The 26,489-nt window shown below is 41.0% G+C and overlaps 1 pseudogene; it reads left to right on the top strand.

The window, feature by feature from the left end:
• LOC112088904 overlaps nucleotides 1-26,489 on the top strand; it is a 112,190-nt pseudogene that overhangs the window by 66,895 nt on the left and 18,806 nt on the right.

The following is a 26,489-nucleotide window of genomic DNA, read 5'->3' as shown; positions in this document are numbered from 1 at the left end:
AAAAATGGTCAAAATACGGTGTTATTATCCAAGCTCAGTTTATTTCACACTGAGGACATAGTGAATTAAGTATGGGGGAGGATTTCATCCCTTTATTATCCCCCAGACCGCGGTGAATAATAACACTGTATTTTGACCACTTTAATGGATCGTTTAATATAATTTTCCGATACTTTTTAATCTTTTTAAGTGTTTTTATTATGATTTTCTAGTATTTTTAGTCTCAAGACTCTTTTCAAAAAATTTAGGAAAAAGCTTAGCAAAAATGAATAGAAGACCAGATTTTCAGCTCAACGTCAAACCATCAGAAGTTCACCCTCAAATGAAGACTTTCTCACTTTCTGATCCAGCTCAAATTTGTAGACCTTAAAGATGGAGCAGCCAGCTGTCCAGCACACTTGACACTAGGATAATCTCACGGTTCAATCAAAAGTTACGCGAAGAGCAAGATGTTCCATCAACTAGCAGGTCAGCATTCCTGAGTGCGGCCAACACCCATTTTACACCGGTCACTCGGTGGGAGACTTATATGATTATGGAATCGGTGGCTTGGTGGGATCAACACGCTGGTTATGACTCTCTCTCGTCCGGATCAATGGATGGGAATGATAAGACAAGACTTGTTTACACAAGGACTGAATCGAGATGCGATTTTTCAATCTGGCTTTAACACTCTCTCTTGAGGGATCAGTGAGGGATGTGAAGTGGATCGAAGGCACCACAAAGATGATATGAGGATCTATGATACTGCAGACTTGACTCTCAGTTAATCACACACAAAAGAACAAGCAAAGAAGTACTCTTAAGCACAAGCTAACAATAACTGCTTTATTTTATTGATATCAGGTCAAAAGGTTGCTACAACAGCTGTGTGTGAGACTTTATAAATAATCCATCAGCTTTGAACCTTCTAGGGTTTGACTTTTAAAAGAAAACGACATAAAAGACTCAAGACAATAACACTTGTAAAAAGAAATAAAAGAAATGGCAACACATCTCATTTGAACACAAAAATGGAAAGTTCACTTAAACTAAAAAGGAAATAACTAAACTATGTGCGATCTTTCCTGGACTTAAACCGAAGATCTCTGAGGCTCTCTAGCGTGTTAGTCACCACTAGGACACTTCCATATTACCTGCACAAATCGTATGAGTTGAGAATACCTGAGTATGGGCTTAGTTGAAGTTGAACTACGTAGGTCTTGTTCTAGTCCATGCAGCTTGAAGGCCTTGATGTATTCTTCAACTTGGAGTCTCTTGAAGTCAAAAACCTTGAGATCTTCAAGTGTCTTCACATGGCCGGCTCCAAGTACTTCTTCTTGTCCATTTTGCTCCTTATCTGCTTCATGGCTTGAATGTGATGTATCTTGAGGCTTTGGTGCTGTCTCTGTGAGATTATTGGTGTTACGAGCTCCATTTCCTGCCAAGTAAACACTCATACCTTGGTTGATTTGAGGCTGATCGTTTTTGAGGCTCAAACGTGCAAAATCCTCCGTTATGTCTAAGTCGGGTGCTTTGGGGCTGTCTTGCATAATGTGAGTTTGTGAACCGGTTGCGAAGTCATCTTCCAACTCCATTGTCCTTAGTAATTTTTCTACGGCTAATTTGAACCATTCTCTCAGCCTCCTAGTTTTGGAACGAGTCATTGGGGCTGCCTTGAGCTTGGGTACAAGTGTTGTGTTTGAGTTTGGTTCGATGACCTCATCATTCCCTCCCTCTTCAAGAGGTTTTGACCTCAAAACTGTATCACTTGCATCAAAGGGATACAAATCAGCAACATTAAACCTATGGGAAATGTTAAACTCACCTGGAATTTCTAATTGGTATTCATTGTCATTGATTTTCTCTAGAACTCGGAAACGTCCATCTCCACGTGGTGCAAGCTTTGAGCTCCTTTGTTGTAGGAATCTTTATGGCCTCATGTGTAGCCACATCCACTCTACAGGTTCGAAGAAAAGCTTCTTGCGTCCCTTGTCAGACCTCTTTCTGTATTCCTCCGTCTTTTTCACTATGTTATCTCGGCCTTCTGGTGTATCTTTTTCAAGAACTCCCCTTTCTTAAGACCATCTAAATTGACTTTCTCAGCTTGTGGGATTGGTGAAAGATACAAAGGCGTCAATGGGTTAAAACCATACACAACTTCAAAAGGAGACATCTTAGTAGCCGAGTGAGTAGCATGGTTATAAGCAAATTCAATGAATGACAAACAATCTAACCATGTTTTTAAATTCCTACCAGAGGGACCCTAAGTAAAGTAGAAAATATACGGTTTATCTCGGAATAGAAACCCATCGTGCAAGTGGTATGAACCAAAAGTTCCTTTGCCACATTATTGATAAGCTTCTCCGAACTTTAGATCATCTTTGTAAAGCTCCTTGATGTGCAGAAACCCGAGTACCTTTGCCTCTATAGTAGAGATCAATGCATGTCTTCTCGAGAGTGCATCGGTCACTACATTTTCTTGCCCCATCTTGTACTTGATCACATAAGGAAAAGTCTCTATAAACTCCGGCCACTTAGCATGGCGTCTCTTAAGCGCGGTCTGTCCTCTCAAGTGCTTCAAGGTCTCATGATCAGTATGGATGATGAATTCCTTGGACAACAAATAATGTTGCCAAGTCTTTAATTTTCGGACAAAGGCATCTAACTCCTTGTCGTAGGTAGGATAGTTTAGTGTGGCTCCACTGAGCTTTTCGCTAAAGACAGCCACTGGTTTCTTTCTTTTATGTAACACAGCTCGAATTCCCACTCCTGAAGCATCACAGTCCACCTTAAACATTTCCTCAAAGTCGGGTAAGGCTAGAACCAGTGCTTGTGTTGAACGCTTCTTCATTGTTTCAAATGCTGCATCTTGAGCTAGACCCCATGAGAATGGGACATTTTTTTTGATCACTGCAGTTAGTGGTGCTGCCACCTAGCTGAAATCTCGTACAAACCGTCTGTAGAAGCTTGCTAATCCATGAAAACTCCAGACATGACCGATTATAGTTGGTGTATGCCAATCTTGTATAGCCTTGATCTTCTCCTCATCTACTTGTAGTCCCTGTTCACTTACTACAAAACCTAGGGAAACAAGCCAGTTAGTACAAAATGTGTACTTCTTATGGTTAGCATATAGGCCTTCCTTGCGAAGTGTTTCAAGCACTAGTTCAAGGTGTTAAAGATGATCACTGAGGTTCTTACTATATATAAGTATATCATCAAAATAAAAAACTACAAATTTACTTATATAAGCTCGAAGAACCTGGTTCATGATGTGCATGAAGGTGCTCGGTGCATTAGTTAGGCAAAAGGCATAACTAACCACTCATACAAACCTTGTTTGGTCTTAAACACGGTTTTCCACTCATCTCCTTCACGCATTCGAACCTGGTGGTATCCACTGTTTAAGTCCACCTTTGAGAATATATTGGATCAACTTAACTCATCTAACATATCGTATAAGCATGGAATGGGGTGCCACTATTTGATTGTTAAGTTGTTGATGGCATGACACTCCACACACATCCAACATGTTCCATCCTTCTTTGGCACTAAGAGAACTGGCACGGCACAAGGGCTGAGACTCTCTCGGATATAACCTTTGTCCATTTGGTATCGCACTTGTCTCTCCAACTCCTTAGATTCCTCGGGATTCATCCTATAAGCTGGCTTGTTGGGCAATGCTGATCCAGGGATGAATTCAATTTGGTGCTCTATTCCATAAAGTGGGGGCAAGCCTGGGGGTATCTTTTCAGGAAACACATCCCTAAACTTGTTCAAAATGGTTTGAACTTCGGGTGGAATCTCGGAGTCTCCTATACCTGCGCATCATCAGTACCACGGTGCACTTGGCACTCATGATTTTACAAATATCACTAGATGATAGATAGAGATTGGTTGTACTTATCTCGGATTCCTTGTTCATATGCACTTGCATCTCATGTACTTCGGTGGGACTAAGAGGTGCTAGATTAGACTTACCCTCTTTGTGCATGAAGGAATAATGGTTGGTGCGGCCATTATGGTTTGTGGCTTGATCAAATTGCCATGGTCTACCAAGTAGTAGTTGCCCTGCTTTCATTGGCACCACGTCACAAGTGACTTGATTATGGTACTTGCCAATACTAAAAGGCACTGATACTTGCTCGCAGATCTTGAGCTCTGTCTGATCCTTTAACCACTGTAGTTTTTAAGGGCGAGGGTGCTTTGTCTTCTCAAGACCTAATCTGTCCACCATATACTTGCTAGCCACGTTAGTACATGAACCACCATATATGATGAGATTACATGGCGAGGGTGCTTTGTTCTTGATGGTGCATCTTGTGTGAGTCGAAACTCGCACAATCAAGATTTGTTAAGAAAAAAGAGGGATCTAAAGCTTCTAAGTGAAAATCTCAAGAACAAAGATCGAAAAGTAGTTTTAGTGCTTAGGATTTCTGTAATTGCGTAAAAGTTACATAATGAAAGAATTACATTGATTGTTTATACTAAGTCTACAAACTGAGATTCTCGGAGATTTTCCTTTTCTTTTTGGGCAGCTGCCGACTCCGATCACTTTTACGGTAAAATCTCTTGGACTTGTTTATCGGGCCTCAATGACTATCCGATTTGGCCCATTAACGTTTTCAACCATCCGGCTCGGCCCATTCTTTTTCTCCTCTGGCCTAATCCACTTCTCGTTTACGGATTACTCCTCGACTCAAGTGTCCAGGGAATCTCCTGAATCTCGACAGGTTCGACTCGGTTTCTCCGTTCTCCTCGTGGTTTAGCTCGGTTCTTGCTAGACCAGCCGAGATTCCTCCGATTTAGCTCGGTTTTACCGAAACACCTCATGGTTTGGCTCGGCTCAATACGTCAATCGGTTCGGTTCGGCTTTATCGAGGTGACCACTTGGTCTGTCGTGATTCGGATCGGCCCCTTTTCAAGGAAATCACAAAATTGGGCTTTCCGAAGCCCAAGATTAACACTTAGTATTTTTTAGGCAGTTAAACTTATGGGGGTGAAAACCGACCCCAACAGTTTCCCCCCGGCTCGTCAGTTTTGTATACGAAGATGTCGAGGTTAAATTAGCAAAACCGAGGTTAACTGCCGGATCGTGCAATAAGTCCACTTACCGAGGCTTTTGGCTCGGCTTGGTTCTTTGTTTCATCAATTTTTATTTTTTTTTGCCGAGCTAGGATGCAACGAGATGAGAACGCAATACCACGATACCGAGCCGGTATCGTGAGTTTATCTTGCTGAGCCAAAAGGATGTGCTTAAGTTACGTTTGACGATCCGAGCTAAGACGACGATGCTGCTCCTGCTTTTACCGAGCCTAGATTAGTCAAAACGATGTGATGCCGTAGAATTGCCGAGGTAAATTGCTTGGCTGTTTTGTTGCCGAGCTGAAGCGAGGAGGATATTAGAGCGGGTTGCGTTGTCGAGCTGAAGCAAAAAAGAATATCAACGCGGCTGATATTGCCGAGGCTTCAGTGTCCGCTCGGCAAGCTGTTCTCGACAAGTAAAGGACAGCTGTGCGACTTATTTTGCTGAACATTTTAATACGAATAGACAAATTGACGAATTTTATTGAGATGAAGATCTTCCGAGGTGAAGAGAATTCTGAGCTACTTTCGAATAGGAAGATGCCAAGGCTAAAAGTTACGAGGATAACTCATGAATGTAGTTCCATCTTACAAAACCATGTCCCCCAGAAGAAAGAAGATCCGAGAAGTTTTGTACTCTCTTGCACAATCAGGAATATGACTTTTGAACGTTGTCTATGTGATTTGGGATCGAGCATCAACATGATGCCTCTCTCAGTTGCAAAACGCTTAGGATATCATACTTTTCAGCCCACAAAAATCTTGCTGATTCTTGCCGATAGATCAGTTAGACGACCAAAAGGAGTCTAGGTTGATGTATCAGTCATGATTGGAGAAAACTATATTCCGACTGATATTGTAGTGCTTGATTTGGAAAGAGAACCAAAGCATCCTCTGATTCTCGGTAGACCTTTCCTATCAACTGCAGGAGCAATAATCAATGTTCCGGAAAGAAAGATAGACCTCTATCTAGGGAGTCTGATTATGCAGTTCGATATGAACAAAAGTCTTGAGAAACCCACCTTAGATGGCGGGCTTTGTCGGGTTGATGAGCTTGATATAATCACTGAGGATGTTTATGAAGAAATCCTTCTTGATGACCCTTTAAAAATCTTCCTCACCACCACAAATGATGATCACAACCTGCTCGAAGAAGTTTCGAAAGGGTATGCGCAAATGCTGGATAAAGCCGAGGATTATGCAAAACTTGTGAACTATTTGGACCTGAATGAGAAAACTCACATCCCCACTCCTCCAAAAGATACCTTGGCAGCTATAAACGACCCGTGGAGCGAGCTCAAAGCTCCAAAAGTCGTACTTAAGCCTCTTCCTAATGGACTCAAGTATGCTTTCCTTGGGCCAAACTCAACTTACCCTGTCATCGTAAATTCTGGCTTAAGTAGAGCTGAAACTACTAAGCTGTTAAACGAGTTAAGGAAGTATAGGAAAGCCATAGGTTATTCTCTTGATGACATACAAGGAATCTCCCCAGACCTCTGTATGGATAAGATAAATCTTGAGGACAATGCCAAGAATTCGATTGAAAGCTAAAGGAGGTTGAATCTAAACCATATGGAAAGGGTAAAGAAGGAGATCATGAAATTTTTGGAAGCAGGAATCATATTCCCTATCTCGGACAGCACTTGGGTTAGTCTTGTGCATGTTGTCCCGAAGAAGGGAAGAGTGATTGTTATCAAAAATGACAAGGATGAAATGATTGCTACAAGAACAGTGACGGGACATCGAATGTGCATTGATTACCAAAAACTGAATGCAGCAACTCAGAAAGATCATTTTCCTTTACCCTTCATTGACAAAATGCTAGTAAGATTGGCAAATCACGAATATTACTGCTTTCTAGATGGTTATTCCGGATTTTTCCAAATTCTAATTAGACTGGAAGATCAAGAAAAGACGACATTCACCTGTCCATACGGAACTTTTGCCTATCGGCGAATGCCTTTCGGATTGTGTAATGCACCTGCAACCTTTCAGCGGTGCATGATGTCTATTTTCACTGATTTCATCGAAGATTTCATAGAAGTCTTCATGGATGATTTTTTTGTCTATGGATCCTCTTTCGACAGATGCTTGGCAAACTTAGGGAAAGTTCTGCAGCGCTGTGAAGATAAGCATCTTGTCCTTAACTGGGAAAAATGTCACTTCATGGTCCGCGAGAGAATTGTTCTTGGACATAAAATATCTGGGAAAACTATTGAAGTTGACAAAGCAAAGATTGAAGTCATGACTAGCCTACAACCTCCAACTAATGTGAAGGGAATCCAAAGTTTCTTGGGACATGCCGGGTTCTATAGGCGATTCATAAAAGGCTTCTAAGAAATTGCTAGACCTCTCACACGTCTGCTCTCCAAGGAAACAAATTTTGAATTCGATGATGAGTGCTTGGAAGCATTTCATAAGATCAAAAACGCCCTTGTTTCCGATCCAGTCGTGCAACGACCTGATTGGGAACAACCATTTGAAATCATGTGCGATGCAAGTGATTTTGCTGTTGGTGCTGTGCTTGGTCAGCAGAAAGAAAAGAAACTACACGCAGTCTACTATGCGAGTAGAAATATGGATGAAGCTCAATGTAATTACGCAACTACGGAGAAGGAGCTTTTAGCCGTCGTTTTTGCATTTGAAAAGTTTCGATCTTATCTCGTAGGAACTAAGGTTATTGTCCATACCGACCATGCTGCAATCAAGTATCTCATGTCTAAGAAAGATGCCAAACCGAGGCTGATCATATGGATACTCCTACTGCAAGAATTTGCTATTGAAATACGAGATCGGAAAGGAGCAGATAATGGAGTAGCAGATCATCTTTCTAGGATTCGAGTGGAAGAGAAACTCCCTTTGAATGATAATTTGCCAGAAGAAAATGTTTACGCTATGGAAACTATACCTATTACCGTGCAAGAAAAGCCATCACAACCTCCTATACGGCGGTTAGATGCTTTTGACATCCCATGGTTTAGGCATATAAGAAATTACTTAGCTGCAGACATCGAACCTCCACAATTCTTTGGCTATAAAAATAAGAATCGGCATTTTTTATGGGATGAACCTTTTCTCTATAGGAGATGTGTAGATGGTTTATTCAGAAGGTGTGTGGCTGAAGAAGAAATGGAAGGAATACTGATTGGATGCCATAGTTCAGCATATGCAGGACATTTCGCAACCTACAAAACGGTTTCAAAGGTACTTCAAGCAGGATTTTGGTGGCCTACTATGTTCAAAGACACTCACACATACATCTCACGCTGTGATTCATGCCAACGGATGGGCAAAATCAGTAAGAGGAATGAGATGCCTAAAAACTTCATTCTTGAAGTTGAAATTGATGTATGGGGAATTGATTTCATGGGACCTTTCCAACTTCTTTCGAAAACCAATACATCTTAGTAGCGGTAGACTATGTCTCTAAATGGGTGGAAGCAATCGCCAGCCTTACTAATGATGCAAAAGTGGTTATAAAGCTGTTTAAATCAATCATTTTCCCTCGCTTTAGAATTCCTCAAATTGTGATAAGCGATGGAGGATCCCATTTCATCAACAGAGTCTTCGAAAATCTGCTAAAAAAGAATGGAGTCACGCATAAAGTTGCATCTCCATATCACCCTCAGACAAGTGAACAAGTGGAAATCTCTAACAGAGATATCAAATCGATTTTACAAAAGACGATTGGTCTGAAAAACTCGACAATGCACTTTGGGCCTATCAGACAGCATACAAAACTCCTTTAGGGACCACGCTGTTCAATCTTGTTTATGGAAAAGCATGTCACCTCCCTATGGAGCTAGAGTATAAAGCACAATGGATTATTAAGGAGATGAACTTGGACTTCAGGGCAGCTGGAGAAAGAAGAATGCTTCAAATGCAAGAATTAGAATAAATCCGCCATAATGCCTACAAAAACTCCAAGATATACAAGGAGAAGACGAAGGCATATCACGATAGAAGGATCATACATCGGTCCTTTGCTCCAAATGACAAAGTTCTTCTTTTCAATTCTCGCCTTAAGCTTTTTCCAGGAAAGCTACAATCTAGATGGTCTACACCTTTCACAGTAAAGGAAATCAAACCGTATGGAGCACTTATTCTTTGGGGTAAGAAAGGAGATACATTTGTCGTTAACAGACAGCGTGTAAAACCATACATTGCAGAAGAAGAAGGAAGAGAAGCAATGCTCTTGGCAGACCCGACAGGCTAAAGCATCATCAAAGTCAAGCTAATGACTTTAAGCAAGCGCTTAGTGGAAGACAACCCACTTGGTATTTTACTTATTCTTTGATTTGCCTTTTTTTTTATTTTTGCTGCTTTGTTTTAGTTTTCTATAATTTCAGGTTTTTAAGCAAAGAACGAATAAGAGGTGAACAGAAATCACAAAGCAGAAAGCACATCAAGAATTGTGAAACATCACCAGGTAAGTACGCCTAAACATTCCAAATTTCAGTCCATCATTATCCCATCCTCTCAAAGATTTCTCACACTGGGGGCAGTATGATTTAAGTCTGGGAGAGGATGTTCATCCTTTACTAATGAAATTTGGTTTGCCTTGAGTTTACATAAATTTCATAAAAAAATTTCAAAACGGTTTTCAAAACAGGAATGCCGAAACAAAATCATGTGCTTCTAGACTTTACATGCTAGTTCTTTTGTGGTTAGTACTGGACGAGGCGGTAGCTAGAGTACTTGCACTACGAACTCCCACCAAAGGATTTCAATTCATGGAGATCTTTTCTGCCAGGATACACTAGCTCATTTCACTTGAACATAATCTTGACATCTAATTTTCTCATCATTGATTTTAGCAGACATCATGATACACATCTAGGACATCTTTACATCATTATTACCACTCTTTGTTGTCCTAGATGGCCAGTTCATCTTTAGCTGGTACCACACCCTTTACCCAAAACCATCATATCAAACTTCATACATTCTCTCTTTAGCTCTTTTGGCAGATATGTGCAAAAAAGCCGGAGAGGGATGAACAACATGGTTTTCAGTCACTCAAGAGAAGGACTGAAGAAATTTGGGAAAGCGGAGCATCAAGAATCTATCAAAAGCTTAATGGTGCCTCAAAAAGCTTGAACTCAAAGGTAAATTTCCTGCCCCCTAAGACTCTATGTCAAAAGGCGGTTTTCCCTTTCAAAAAAAAAAATCGAAAAAAAAGAAAAAGAATAAAGGAAACCAAAAGCCTAAAGAGTCTAGGATGGCCGAAATCATTGGAAGCAAAGGCCACAAGTATTCATCTGTGGATCATTGGTTTTAAAACCTGGACCAAAATCTAAGTCTGGAGGAATCATAAGGAGAACCTAAAGAAAGGAGATCAAGAATCTTAAAGCGGGAAGAATGTGACTGGAAACTGTGAGGGCATCAGCAGTTCCAACCTCTCTTGCTGTTTTGCATAATGTTTTGTCTCTCCAGAAAAAGGTAACCCTAAACACTAAGAACCTCACCCTGAAAGAGCCATTTTGAATACCTAGCCTTGATTTCTTTACTAAAGTCCTTTGATGAGAACCACTTGAACTTTTGAATGAATGTTAAGAGCTAGTTGACTGGAAGATAGGTTTAAGTGTCTGGAGTTTCGCATGACGGATCAACGGACTAGTTATGCCTGTACTTTGGTGAGAATTTTCTAGACTATCTTTGATTTGAGCATAATGACTAACTCTGGTTTAGAAGCATGATCTCTGAGATTTTGTTAGTTCTTGCGATTTTCAAACCACTTTTCCAGGTTCAGATCTTTAGTTTTGTTTGAGGACAAACAAACGTTTAAGTCTCGGGGAGTTGATAACACCTGATTATTTTTTTATGGATCACTTTTAAAATCTTATGCATGTGTTTTCACTCAGATTTAAAGGTTTTTAAGTGATTTCCATGTTTTAGAATCTCAAAAGAGTTTTCAGGTTATTTTGACAAAAGGAATGCACTTGGGAGAAAAAAGTATAACTTTGGATAAATTCAAAGCGTCGGAGGTTTGGTAGCAAACGGAGGCCTTTACACAGTCTGATCATCCCCAAATTTTGGCACAAGATAGATGCGACAACCAGCTTTCCAATATAAGTAGAATCAAAGAAATCCAACGGTTAGATCTCCAGATATGGTCGATACACTGACGGCATATCATCATAGTCAGAAGCTCACCAGCGGCCAAAACGTCATCCGCCGGGGGTGCGAAATTTTAGACCACGGGGAGCTCAATTCCGAGCCTCAGAAGCCCATATTAAAGCTCAAGTCACTCTTGTCATTATTCCTGCAATCCCTAGGCGTTCCCAAGGACTCAAGACACTATATAAACCCCTTTTAAGTCGTTTAGAAGGGTGTGCCACATTTTTAACCAGGAACCCTAGAAGAGAGTCACGCCTAGAAGAGGAGCCACCGAGAGGGGCACCATCGGATCTGTTCTTCATTTCTAACCTTTGTCTAATTCAATTCTCTGCAACTCTAAATACTTTTGTGATGTTGAACTCAGCTATGTCTGAGTAATTTCCCAGTTGGGTTTTTAAAGGATTTTTCAAAGGGAATTTAATGTCTTGATCATATGCTTGTTGCGATTTAGGGTTCATAATCTTATAGGAGTCCTTTGTTCATTCTTGTTCCCTATGCTGTTTCTGTTGCTAACCGCTTAGAAATTGATCTCAGTAATTGGAGCCACGAGAGTGTTGTATCGAATTACCAGACCTATAAGTGATCGAGCGAAATCGCTGTAGGAGACGAAAGCTACCTACAGAGAATCGCGAGCGTGGATGAATTCTGTTTTTAATGCATGATCTTATTCGCAGCATGAGAGCGAGAGTTAATTGCTATGTTGAGTGATTAGATGATTAGGGTGACGAGAGTTGGCTAATCTTACATGTGTCTATTCGAGCTCGGGATCCTCACTAGTTGATTACCTTTATCGATTTGTTTCTCTTTTGATCAGTTCATGAACCCCTGCCAAAACCCTTTAGACCCAGCGATTTGTTCCTATTGTCTTACAACTTGTTTATTTCGATTGCTCTTAGATATAGTGACCCCAAAACCAAAAACCCCCATTTTTCTTGTTCTACTAGCCTTAAGTTTTGATTGATTCGTGCTGAAAGCTCAAAATCTCTGTGGTTCGACCCCTAAGTACTACGTCATACATCTGTGCACTTGCAGATATTTAGGGTTATAAATTTAAAACGTGAAGCTAGAAATAACCCTTGATTCTCTTAGCATCAACCCCACACCTAAATCTATATATATACTCGAGCTCCCTTCCTTCCTTCTCACAATTTTCACTTCTACTCACTAATCACAGTTATCACACTTGATCTTTTGCAAGGAATGATGTTAAGCATGATTTAAAGCTTTGAATGAGATGGAGAGATGATTTGATGCAAAGAAACACTCTTAAAATCGATTAAGAAATGAAAGATATCTCTTAGAACCAAGGTCTTTACACTAAAGAGGCAACAGAACATGAAAATGACATCAAAGATGATAAGGGTTTTTCCAAAATAGTATTTATAGCTTTTAAAAGAGACCGGGTCAGCCTGGAACAAACCGGGTACTGAACCGATCTTGCTGGGTCTTTGGGTCAGACCCTCGGCTTGCACAAGCCTTGTGCTGAGGTCTCTATGGCGAGTGTGTCTTGCATTGGGGCTGGAAATGCATGAACATCTCAAGAACATGCGCGGATCTTTGTCTTTGATCTTCACGTGAAAAGGTTGTGATGAGAGAAGTGTTTGTGAGCTGAACCGTGTATGAGAAAGCCTTGGTGTAAGCTGTGCCGAGGTGTTTGGCCGAGGTTTGGACCAATCTGTTTGAGACAGACCTTGGATTGACCATGTACCGAGGGTCTTAAACCGAGGCCTCTAAACACTTAGTCAAATTCATGCTCTTGAACATTCTTCATGCAAAGCTTTGGTATGGCTTCAGACGAGGTAAATGACCGAGGCTTGACCAAAATTCTTCGTAAAAACAGCCTCGGTATAGCCACACCAAGGTACTTTGGTCGAGGTTCTTTTCCAACACTTAGCAAAATTACTTTACTTCGAAAAACACAGCTTTGACACTTAGTCGTTTCAGGAGGTGTTTGTGATGACAAAATGCCTCGGCTTAGGCTATGGCGAGGTTTATGGTCAAGGTAGAGACCCAAAATCTCGTGAATATGACCCTCGGTATAGGTATATTGAGGTGGTCAAGTCGAAGTTCTTGTAAAACACTTAGCACAAATTTCCTCCTTGAAACCCGAACTGATATACGTGTCTTATGCTTCTTGTGACTTTCAGATCACAACTCCAAATTATATGAGACCAAGTCCACGTGAAATATCATTCAAACAGCTCAAATGTTGGTGAATGACTCATTAGCATTCGGGGGGTGGAAAATCTCCCGGACAGCCAATCTTTACAGTGCATCGGAACGATCAGAAAGAAGCTTCTGGACTCACGTTCATTCTGGAAACGTTATCTCCCAGCTCAGAACTCTAAATCGTGTGATCTCAAGTGTTCTTAAAAGAAGACTCGAAGATCTGGAGTCTTGAAGAAGGCCTTGGAAACTGAATTGGAGAGGAAGGACATCTTCCAGCGTAACCTTTGAAGCACATTGGATCGGTTTAGAATGGAAGCGAGACATGCACGTCTTCTGATGGCTATAAATCTCAGATCGCTAATCTGAATCCCCTGATTCCAACTGTTTTGGAGCTACGACTCAATCCTCTTCAATTTTCATGCAGACCCCAGAAGCCAAATCGGACGTTAAGACTCCCCGGACGTCTGATCTTTGATACGTGTCGGGAACCGAAGATTATGGCCGAGTCTTCATGTACTGCAGTAAGCTTTTTGCCGAGAATCTGTTCCACGGTAAGCAATTTTAGCCGGTAAAACTGATGTGTGCTGTCGTGAGGGTTGTCAAGTTTTACCCTAGTTGAAATTAATAACCGCAAGTGCACAGCTGATCAATTGTAGTACTTAGGGATCGATTCCACAGGGAAGGAGGATCTTTTCCTGCAAAAAGCCTTTTAAATAAGTTAAAGTAAGGAAGTCTAGAACAAAAACGGTTTAGTGGGGGTTTGGTAGTGTGTTTAAAATCGAAAAACGAAATATTAAAAGAGAATACGGAAATTAAATGACGTAATAACTAAACTTAACAAAAATGACTAAAAATGATAAAAACGGATATTCTAATGCTTAAATGAAAATGAACTAAAAAGGAAAGACAATATTGAACTAAAGGTTTAAAGAAAATCGGTGTAAATCAATAAGGAAGAAAGCGTTGGGCTTCAGGGAAATTTTCTCAGGGGTACGAACGATTCAAAACATTGCTAGAGAGTAAAATTGATAAGATCTTAGCTTAAACTTTTCGAACTGGAGTCATGGACGTATGAATACGCCACTGTCGTGATCATAGATAACTATCTCTCTCAACCCTGACCAGTAGGTTTCCACTCTGGCCCTGGAAGAGAAGAGATGCATTATGTTTAAGACTCGTCCTAATTCACAAATCGCCCATAGGTAGGTTTCCACTCCTATGTTTGTTTTGTTCTCCCAAACTAGATCTGACACCTGATGAACACTTTCGTGTCACCAAGCATCTGGATCAGATTGTAGTTCATGACGCTACTCTCATGCAGTAAAAACGAATTCAGAAGAAAAAGTTCTAAGATTCGGCTCAAAAGCTCATGGAATCCTTATTGAACATATAAATCCCCATCGAAAATCCCTTAATCCCAATAATAAAACTACTCAGACATAATGAACGAAATCAAAGACATAGTATTAAGAAGTAGAATAGAAATCGAAATTGAAAAAGAAAGAACAAGGGTTCAAGAGAACAAATCTCTCTCTCCCTAAAAGCTAAAGCAAAAACAATAAAAGTATGAAGTAATGATAGATGATATGAGATTACACGATTTTTAGGGTTCCTAAGACATGTTTTTATAGTGCTCAAGACCTCTCTGGACGTCACTTAGGGTTTCTCCAAATGTGGGCTTCAGAAATGGGCTTTTTGGGCTCGGAGGTTGATGGCCGCGGGGAATGTATGGTTTGCCGCGGTCGGGATGCTCCTGACCGCGGGAAAATGCTTGTTGGCCGCGGGTGGAAGTGCTTGCCGGCTGGTTTACGGGACATCTTGCTCTTCGCGTATCTTTTGATTGAACCGTTGGATTGCCAAGATGTAAAGTACACTGGAAAGCTGATACTTCCATCTTTAAGGTCTCCAAATTTGAGCTGGATCAGACGGTGAGAAGGCCATCAATCAGGGGTGAACTTCTGACGGTTTGACTCTGAGCTGAAATCTGGTTTTCTATCCATTTTGTTAAGCTTTTCCCTAAGTTACCTGAAAAGAGTCTTGGAACTACAAATACTAGAAAAACGTAATAAAAGTACTTAAAAGCAATTAAAAACATAGAAAAAGTATTTCACAACGATCCATAAAAGTGGTCTAAATACGGTGTTGTCAATTCCCCCAGACTTAAACCTTTGTTTGTCCTCAAACAAAGCAAAAGCTTAAACTGGTTAAGTGAAAACAAAAGTAGGGAATGCACAAATCTCATAGACATGAACTCTAAAACTAGGACCAAAGATAGTGCATCAATCCACAACTTAGTCTAGAAAATTCTCACCAAAGCACAAGAGATACTAGTCCACTTTTTCCGTCATGCAAAACTTAAACAATTTAAATTTTGATTTCAGTCAACTAGCTCTCTACATTCATTAAGTTCAATAGTGAGTTCTCATTAAAGACATCATCCAGGGTAGACGGCGTTTGGCATTAGAGGGCTATTTAAGTGGTGGATTTAAAGTGTTTCGGGTTACCTGAAGATCTGGAGAATGCAAGATAATATGCAAAACCGCAAGAGAGATAAGGACCTGTTGATGACCACAGTTTTCAGTCACTTCTTCTTGCCAAATGTTGTTGCATAATCCTTCCTCTTTTGTTGTAAACAGCTGTTCCCCCAGACTTAGACTCTTTCCGGGAATCAGAAAACAATCTCCAAAACTCCATAAAATCAAACTCCAGTTGCCTTGGGACTTAAAATTCGACCTCTCTAGACTCTCTAAGGCTTTTATTTCTTTTTTTTTTTTTTTTTTTTTTGGAAAGGAAATGCCTTTTAAAGAGAGAGAGAGACTAGAGGACGAGATTGTACCAAAATTTGAGATTTTTCTAAGGCAAACTGAGCTTCCTCTTGTGTTAAATCCTTCCGGGAACTTTTCCGGCAAATCGCAGGTCTCTATCCTTGGTGACTGAAAACTGCGTCGTTCCTCTTTCTCTCCAACGTTTTTGCACTTATCTGCATATAAGACAATAGAAAACAAGAGTGCATGTGGTTTGAAAGAGGATTGGTTAAGGTGGGGAACTAGCTAAAGATGAACTAGCCATTCAGGATCAACAGAGAGTGGTAAAAGGATAAAAGAGTCCTGAATGTATGATTCGTTTCCCTGGTCTAATACTTCAATGAGAAAATTAAGTCCAAATTAAGTCCAAATAAAACAGAGCTAGTGTATCCCTTCATCTAAATCGAAATCATTCAAATTCCTCTGGGGTACTTCGTTTCAAATGTGCTTAGCTACCGCCTAGTCTAGTCCTAAATCATGAATGAGCAAGTCACTAGGAACAGTCTAAAAGCACACAGTCAACTATCATTGATTCATGTTCACCATTCTCTTTAAAACGTATTTTGTTTTGAAAACCGATTTTGAAAAACTTTAAGGAAAATGCAAAAAGTGTAGATAATGCAAGACTCATGAAAGAAAGGTGGTTAGAAAGGGATGAAATCCTCCCCCAGACTTAAATCACACTGTCCTCAGTGTGAAACAAGTCGAGATTGGATGAGAAAAATGCATAAATAATCGAATTGGTAAGAACAAAGAGAACTTACCTGGATCCGGGATGCTGGTGGAGATGAACCGGATTCATTCGAAGAGGTTTGGGAAGGTGATTAGGTGGTGATGAAGGTGGTGGAGGGTGATGAATGAGGTGGAGGGTGATTGGTGAGGTGAAATGAGGTGAAAGGGGTGGTTTGGGGTCGGGTTTGATGTCAACGACCAAATGCCGCGGTCAGGGGCTGCACGACCGCGACAACCAAGCGCTTGGCCGCGGTCAGAACTACGCGACCGCGGTCGATGAGTAGTTTCCCGCGGTCAGAACATCTGCGACCGCGGGGGCTTATATCGCGGCCTTTTCCTGCTTCTCCTTGGTTCCTGCTGGGCCGAGCAGTCAGGTACCATCCTTCTTTTTGGTATTTTCGGGTTTTTTGATTTTTTTTTTTTTGGTTTTTTGTTTTATAAGAAACACCTGAAACTAAGAAAAAGAAAAAGATCAAAAGAAAAAGAAAGAAAAATCCTAAAGAAAACAATACCTAAATGGGTTGCCTCCCATTAAGCGCTTCTGTTTTAAGTCGTTTAGCTCGACTTTTGGTGTTGGACGTGACTTATTCCAATGAAGAAGACCTTGTCCTGAGACAACTCTTTTTTGACATCTCCTTGCTTTGCTTAGCAGGTTCTTCGTCACTCCAAAGTTCTTCTTCAAACTCTTCTGCTGCAGAACGTTTCCTGCTTTGTTGTTGTATGGGACAGCTTCTGTGAAGACATCTTTGTCGATATTAGCAAACGAAATCCTCCGGTTTGGCCAGTCCATTATAGCTCCGGAAGTTGCTAGAAAAGACCATCCGAGAATCACTGGATATGTTGCATCTCTCGTTTCGACAATGTAGAAGTCGACAGGCACTATGCAATCTCCTATTCTCAAAGGAATTTCATGAGCTATTCCTTGAGGTGTTGCATTTGAATCATCAGCTAAGCTAATCTTTGCTCTAGTCCTGCGCAGGTGTCTAATACCAAGTCTCAAAGCAATTGCCTTGGACATCATGTTAAGACAAGCTCCAGAATCACATAGCACGTTTTTAAACATTTCTCCTCTAATAGAGCAAGAGATAAGAAACTGACCTACACCTTCTATTTTATGAAGTGTTCGAACAGGTTTACCTCTTCTCGCATGATTGAACAAGTCTTCTATCTCAGGGATTGATTCTTTGCTCTCACAGAAGTAGTGGCCTATCATGAAGTCCTTGCAAGCTTTGGCAAACGTGATTCCTTCAGGAAAATTTCGAACCACATCATTAAATTCGTCGAGTTTTTCTTTGCTGATTTTGTTGGTGTAGTGGCTGCACTCTTCCGGTCTTTGGAGGTGGATTGAATAAACAGAAGCATCAGGTGATGTTCTGGGAAAAGTCAGACGTCTGGCCCTCCCAAAGTAGGTTTGAATATCCTCCTTTGTCTCCTTTCTGTACCTAAAGAAAACTTGCAAACAACCAAGATGCCATATATCATCGAAACCTGTGTAAAGAGGGATTGATTTCACAAACTTGTTGAATTCAACGAGCCTTTCTCTGGAGATTGGTGCTCCTAATTCCACCATTTTGTCTGGATTCCCTCCTTCTATGAACAGACGATAGTCTTCATCTTCGAGGTAGTGCCCTTCATATTCATCCTCATATGCTAAGACTATGTTGCAAGGGAATACCTCATTTTCTTCTTGAGATGTTTTGGAGTTGATAGCATACACCGTTTGCTCCTGAAGAGGGGTTTTGACCATCCCAGCAGATGTATCAAATGAGCATTGACCTGTAGGAGTGGAAAAGGGCTGAAAGGCATCTGAAGGAGTGCTGGCCGCGGGTAGAAGCTTCACGACCGCGGGTGAAGAGGGCTTTGCCGCGGTCAGGAGGCTCACGACCGCGGCTGGAAGCTTGTTGGCTGCGGTCACGTGAGTTCCAACCGCGGGAATGAGGCTCCGAGTTGTTTCCTCAGTTTTGTCTGCTCCTTTGGCATCTGAACTGATTTCTGCGCCTTCTAACTCCGTCTCCTCCTCTTTTAGGATAAGATCTTCGATGAGAAGCGTCGAACCATTCGTTTCACGTCCTTGCATAAGCTTTTCGAGCTTCTTTTCGATTTCATTGAGGGTATAGACTACTTTGTCCACGGTTGAGTCTATTGCCTCTGCTTTCTCTTGTACCTTGTGTACTCTATCCCAAATCTCTTCCAGATAGGAATAGGTTTGGTTGTTGTGGTAGTTAATAGTCTCTTCTGCTTCACCAAGTTTGATCTCTAAGGTGCGGATGCTCCAACCGGATTTGCGAATGCGAACTTCGTGTGCTCCAACTCGTTCTTCGATTGCTTTCATCCTCTCCTGGACGGTTTCAGCACCTTCGTTTAGCTGGCTTTCGACGGTCTTGACTTGAGCTGAAAGATCTTCAAGCTTTCTGTTAAAGCGTATTGACAAGTCGTCAATTCTCTCGTCAATTGTGGATCTTGCTTGAACGTCGAGTAAGTGCGAGACCGCCAATTCTAGTAGCTCCAATCGGTGAATGGGTTTGACGTTTTCATTCTTGTGAGGCAAACGACAAGCAGGTTGTTCAGCATTGGCCATTTGAGGTGTGTAGGGTTCCTTCTGGGATGTTCTGTTGTCTTCGCTTTGAGCTTTTTCGTAGAGATCGCGTAGATGCTTCTCTCTGCGTCTGGTGGCTTGAGGAGTGTTATGGAAACCTTCCTTATAGTGTATATTTCGATTTATATGATCCATATCTTCTGAAATGGAAACAAAATAACTGAAAAATGGAAAGTTGCAGAAAAGGGGGTTCTAGAGTCGATTTACTAACCTTTCTCGGGGTTTTGCAGAAAAGAAAACGCGTGTCTTCCCCAGCAACGGCGCCAAAAACTTGATGTGTGCTGTCGTGAGGGTTGTCAAGTTTTACCCTAGTTGAAATTAATAGCCGCAAGTGCACAGCTGATCAATTGTAATACTTAGGGATCGATTCCACAGGGAAGGAGGATCTTTTCCTGCAAAAAGCCTTTGAAATAAGTTAAAGTAAGGAAGTCTAGAACAAAAACGGTTTAGTGGGGGTTTGGTAGTGTGTTTAAAATCTAAAAACGAAATATTAAAAGAGAATACGGAAATTAAATGACGTAATAACTAAACTTAACAAAAATGACTAAAAATGATAAAAATGGATATTCTAATGCTTAAATGAAAATGAACTAAAAAGGAAAGACAATATTGAACTAAAGCTTTAAAGAAAATCGGTGTAAATCAATAAGGAAGAAAGCGTTGGGCTTCAGGGAAGTTTTCTCAGGGGTACGAACGATTCAAAACATTGCTAGAGAGTAAAATTGATAAGACTTTAGCTTAAACTTTTCGAACTGGAGTCACGGACGTATGAATACGCCACTGTCGTGATCATAGACAACTATCTCTCTCAACCCTGACCAGTAGGTTTCCACTCTGGCCCTGGAAGAGAAGAGATGCATTATGTTTAAGACTCGTCCTAATTCACAAATAGCCCATAGGTAGGTTTCCACTCCTATGTTTGTTTTGCTCTCCCAAACTAGATCTGATACCTGATGAACACTTTCGTGTCACCAAGCATCTGGATCAGATTGTGGTTCATGACGCTACTCTCATGCAGTAAAAACGAATTCAGAAGAAAAAGTTCTAAGATTCGGCTCAAAAGCTCATGGAATCCTCATCGAACATATAAATCCCCATCGAAAATCCCTTAATCCCAACAATAAAACTACTCAGACATAATGAACGAAATCAAAAACATAGTATTAAGAAGTAGAATAGAAACCGAAATTGAAAAAGAAAGAACAAGGGTTCAAGAGAACAAATCTCTCTCTCCCTAAAAGCTAAAGCAAAAACAATAAAAGTATGAAGTAATGATAGATGATAAGAGATTACACGATTTTTAGGGTTCCTAAGACATGTATTTATAGTGCTCAAGACCTCTCTGGACGTCACTTAGGGTTTCTCCAAATGTGGGCTTCAGAAATGGGCTTTTTGGGCTCAGAGGTTGATGGCCGCGGTCGGGAGTGCTCTGACCGCGGGGAATGTATGGTTTGCCGCGGTCGGGATGCTCCTGACCGCGGGAAAATGCTTGTTGGCCGTGGGTGGAAGTGCTTGCTGGCTGGTTTACGGGACATCTTGCTCTTCGCGTATCTTTTGATTGAACCGTTGGATTGCCAAGCTGTAAAGTGCACTGGAAAGCTGATACTTCCATCTTTAAGGTCTCCAAATTTGAGCAGGATCAGACGGTGAGAAGGCCTTCAATCAGGGGTGAACTTCTGACGGTTTGACTCTGAGCTGAAATTTGGTTTTCTATCCATTTTGTTAAGCTTTTCCCTAAGTTACCTGAAAAGAGTCTTGGAACTACAAATACTACAAAAACGTAATAAAAGTACTTAAAAGCAATTAAAAACATAGAAAAAGTATTTCAAAACGATCCATAAAAGTGGTCAAAATACAGTGTTATCAAAAACTCATCTCCCTTGGCATAAAACTTTAGCCGATACTCTTTTGATCCAGTACAGCATTTTACTGAGCCAAACTCAACCCGATAATATGCATTTTAGCCGATAGTTCAACGATCCAGACACAAGCAGCACCCAATAAAACTCCTTTCCCGTGGTATGGATTTTTGGCCAATAAAAGTTCACCCGGTAAGGATTTTAGCCGGTGTTTTAATTCCTGCGGTACAGGGAATTGCCGATAGAATCCGACATGCTGTTTTCACCAGTTTTGATCCTCCAAAGTCCATTTCAACACCTGGTCTCATCTCTTCTGTTCCAATAGGCTCAAAAGTACCTGTTTAAGACTCCATACCATGCAAAGACTCACTTGGACCTAATGCAAACCCCTAAGTCCTAAAACAATACCTAAAGAACTAAAATGCATGAAATAAGACATGATTTGGACTAAAACATGCAAGCTAAATGATGCATTTTATGAACATATCAACTCCCCCACACTTATCCTTTGCTTGTCCTCAAGCAAAAAGAACAAATGAGAGAGAGAGGTTGAATGCTTGGGAGTTCATATTTCCTATGGGAAGAGAGAAGTAACCACAAAGAGAATGCAAATTCAGGGTCCAAGTTGCTAATTCTAAAATGCAATGCAAGACTTTACTTTGATGCAACAAACTCAACAATGATCTCCACAAGCTTTCTTAATCCTCAGATCTTTAACATTCATTAAGCTTTCTTAATCCTCAGATCTTTAACTTTAGCCTTTTTGGCTTCTTTTCTTTCTTTTTTTTTTTTAACTTAGAGGCTGGATCTTTTTCTTTTTAAGTACAAGAGCTTTCTTTCTCGAACACTAAACCCCAAAACCGTTTTCTTGTCTTTTCCATCCCCTAGTTTTCACTACTCTCCACTTTCCACAGATCTCTCTTTTAAATTCTCACCAACAGACCATTCCCCCACACTTGATTCTCACAAAATCTCTCAGTTCCTTGATGATGGAACTAAACACCATGAGACTTGCCCTTGTCGCTCTAAACCTAACACCTTCTGCTTAGTATAAAACTATTTATACTAAGGGTCTTGGACCGGGTCAGCCCAGGACAAACTGGGTACTGACCCAGTTCAGCTGGGTCTCGTGCATTATGTGCGAGATGGTCACTTCCCTGCCCAAGTCGCATGCCCAAGTCGGTCTCATCTGCGAACACATGTGCTAGATAGTTCCACTTCTTGTCCAACTCGCACACCCAAGTCCCACAGCTTTTTGGACGTAGCCAAATTTGATTCTGGAAGTCTCTAGCCTGCTCAGAGTCTCCTCACACGCATCTCTAAGGTAGCAGCTTGCTCCCAGATTATGAACATTCATGGGTGCGAGTTTACCAAGTCGCACACCCAAGTCGCAGCATTTCTCATTTTCTCCGACCACTCCGCGTTTGAGGCAGCATAACTCCTTGAATACTGGTCCGAATGGCTTGATTCAAACTCCAGTGGCAAGGCCGATCAATTATATAGAATGTTTATACAGACTGCAAGTGCATCCAGGGAATGGAAGGGTCCCTGAAGGGTTGATCTTAGACGTGCACCTGAACGATCCGGAAAAGGCTTCTAAACCAGTGTTCTTTCTGGAAACGTTATCTTCAAGCACAGAGCTCCAAATCGTAAGATCTTAGCTGTTATGGAAAGAAGACTCCAAGACCTTGAATCTTTATGAAGGATCCGGAAACTGAATCGGAGAGGAAGAGCATCGTCCTGCATAATCTTTGAAGCAAGTCAGATCGGTCTGGATTGGAAGCGAGATAAACACGTCTCCTGATGGCTATAACTCTGCGCTCACTGATCTGAATCCACTATTTCCAACTAATATAGAACAAAGACTCAATCTTCTCCAACTTTTATGAAGACCCCGGAAGCTGAATAGGATGGCAAGGCTCCCCGGACAGGCAATCTTTCAGACGTATCGGATTGCTCCGGAATTGATGTGAGACAGGTCTGTCTTCCGGTAGCTGTATCTTTCATCTCGTTTCTCTAAATGCCTTTATTCCAGATGTTATGGAACCTTGATTCAATTATCTTGATCTTTGTTGAAGACCCCGGAAGCTGAATCGGCTGGCAAGACATTTCGGTAACTTGATTTCTGAGATGTATCTGCACCCAAAATTTTTGGCCGAGAAGCTTAAGCAGCCAGTACGTGTTTTGGCCAAGAATCTTACCCGCGGTATGGGTTTTAGCCTAGAAACACCGACCAACAGTTCAGCCTTTTTGCCGAGAACCTCCATAATGCCCTTTTTCGCCATTTTTGATCATTTCAAGTCCATTTATTCATCTGATTCACATTTTACACTCCAAATAAACTCCATAAGCAACTGTTTAACACTCCAAACCATGCAAAACTCTTTTGGACCTCATGCAATCTCTAAAGTCTTAAAACAATGCCTGAAGACCTAAAATGTATGCAAATGAGACATGATTTGGACTTAAATATGTACACTAAATGATGCAATTTATGAATATATCAACTCCCCCACACTTATCATTTGGTTGTCCTCAAGCAAAAAGAACAAATGAGAGAGAGAGAGGTTGAATGCTTGGGAGTTCACATTTCTTAAAGAGAGAGAATAATCATCAGAAAGAGTTCAACTCATGGTCCTAGTTACTAATTCTAAATTGCAATACAAACTGGTGTACTCATAAAAACTAGCCATGCTCATCACCAAGTGAACCAAACTCAAGTGTCAACATTCACAAGAATTTCTAACTCCAGCCCTTTGACATTCATTTAAGTATCATGTGGATCATGCTCATGAAAATCATGTGAACTCATTTGGTTTGGGACAGGGTTATGAGATTAAAATGATCTCATTCCAATGCTTGTGGGTTCAATGTAGCTCAAGGGATCACTCAAGAAAGAATAAACTTTAACAGAAGGCTAAGCGTAAAAGGCAACTGATGCATACAAGAGTAGAATTCCATCTACCCAATGCCCCAAGATGGTCTTTCACCTTAACTCTAAACCCATGAAGAACACACCTAAGCTACCCTTCTCTCAAGGCATTCATTGCCTTATCAACCCACTTCCCACTTCAATCTCAATCTTTTCCTTACCAGGGGATTATCTTTTCATTCTCAAACTCAGGCTTTAGGGTCTAAATCTTTCACTTAGCTCCTTCTCAGATAACATTGTCTAGCCTCTTTTCTTTTCTCTTCAAACACTTGAGCCTTTTTGGCTTCTTTTCTTTTCTTTTCACTTAGAGGCTACACTTTTCTTTTCAAAACACAAGAGATTTTTTTTAAACAACAGACCCTAAACCGATTCTTTTCTTTTCCATCCCCAGGTTATCATCTCAAACTCTCTCTTTACCACTCAGTGTTTCCCAAGATCTCCTCCTAGCCTACTCTATACTCATGATGCAGAACTAGATCTACATGAAACTCTACTCTTGTCGCCCTAAACCCAAAACTTTCTATCAAGTTTATTCAGAAAATACCTCACATCTCTCACTAGAGTGTTTCAGGCTTCAAGGAAGATTTGGTTAAAGGTAGGGAACTTTCTCAAGAAGAGAGAACAGCTATTTGAGCTAGCAAAGACTGGCAAATAGGGATAAGAGAGCTTAAATATTTTGTGGTACCAATGAGTCCACAATGATATGCATAAACATGATAATTGGATTGTCAAATTATGGTTATCACTTAAGCAAGGCTAGATTTAATCACAACTTGATCCAACTTAACACAGAATCATTGAGACATCAGTTCCAAGCATAGTTCACCCTTGATTTCATACCTGTTTTGCAAGCAATAGAGAATTAATAACTAGGGCCATGAATTCAAGTTCTTAAGATGATTCTCTCTCAAAGAAACCTATCATTACTCCCATGCAAATGATGCAACCTACATGATTATGCAACTAGACTCAATCCTAAAAATGTGAATGCAACTAAATGAACATTTTTTTGTGAAAATTTTTTCAGATTTTCAAATTTTTTGGTTTTTTTTTTATGCACTTAAATGCTATGCATGATCAAATGAGACTCAAAATGCATTAGAGAAAACAAGAACATAGGAAACATGATTAGTAAACACAAAGCCTCTCCCCCACACTTAAATAACACAGTCTCCTGTGTTATAAAAGCATGAGAAAGAGGACAAATCAAACATAAAATGGAAAAGACAAAGAAGATTGCCAAATGCTCATTTACAAGTGTTTGGAGTGATACCTGGTGTGGTTCTTATGCAAAGGTGGAGTGAGTAGCTGCACCAGGTGAGGCTAGACATCACTAAAGAAGGATATGGCTTGGCCTGTACCCCCTTGTACGACATGGACCCATATTGGACTGACTCGCAATGCTAAGTCGCAGATAAAGCTTCGCGTTCTGCAGTTGTGCGACATGGGCTGTGCTCCTTCCTATCTCGCATGCTCAAGTCGCACATGATATGTTCCTTAAAGGCCTGGCATCCTCCTTTGTGTGCTACATAGAATCTGCTTTGATCCCACTCTCAGGACCAACTCGGTTCTTTTGGCCAGTATTTGTGCTGGTACCAAATCTGTTCTTTTGGCGAGTATTTGTGCTGGTTGGGATCCTCCTTTCCCATCTCGCAAGCCTGAGTCGCACATCTCAACACTTCATGAAAGGCCTGCTCTTCTTGTTTTGCTGCGGCATGGGATTATGGAGAGCTGAGTAGCATGCCCAAACCGGTCCAAAACGCGAGTACTTGTGCAACTTAGGACCTGCTCTTGACTGTACCGCACACCCATCTCGCACAGATCATTCTCATAAGATCCTTTGTTTCTTCTTGGTGTGGACATGGAATGTTCCTGAGCTGATTCGCATGACCAAGTAGGTCTAAAGTGCAAGTATATGTTCTGCTTGGTCTATCCCTGGTCCATCTCTCAAGCCTAACTCACACACCAGCAACACTTAGGCTTTTTCAGAAACAACTCTCCTGCTGCTAGATGATCACCTCGCACAACCATGTAGGTTTCTTTTACGAATACATGTGTGATTTGGTTCTTTGCTTGACCCATGTCGCACACCCAAGTAGCACACCAGGCGCCTCTCAAGCTTTCATGCCTTAGGTCATTTCTCAGCCTTCTCAAAAACCCCATTGGACTTTGTTCTTTAACCACAGCTTCCATAAGTCACCTGGAACTGA

The sequence above is a fragment of the Eutrema salsugineum genome, unplaced genomic scaffold (assembly GCF_000478725.1).
Source record: "Eutrema salsugineum unplaced genomic scaffold, Eutsalg1_0 scaffold_8, whole genome shotgun sequence".
NCBI classification, from domain to species: Eukaryota; Viridiplantae; Streptophyta; class Magnoliopsida; order Brassicales; family Brassicaceae; genus Eutrema; species Eutrema salsugineum.
This window is presented reverse-complemented; position numbering and strand designations above follow the sequence as displayed.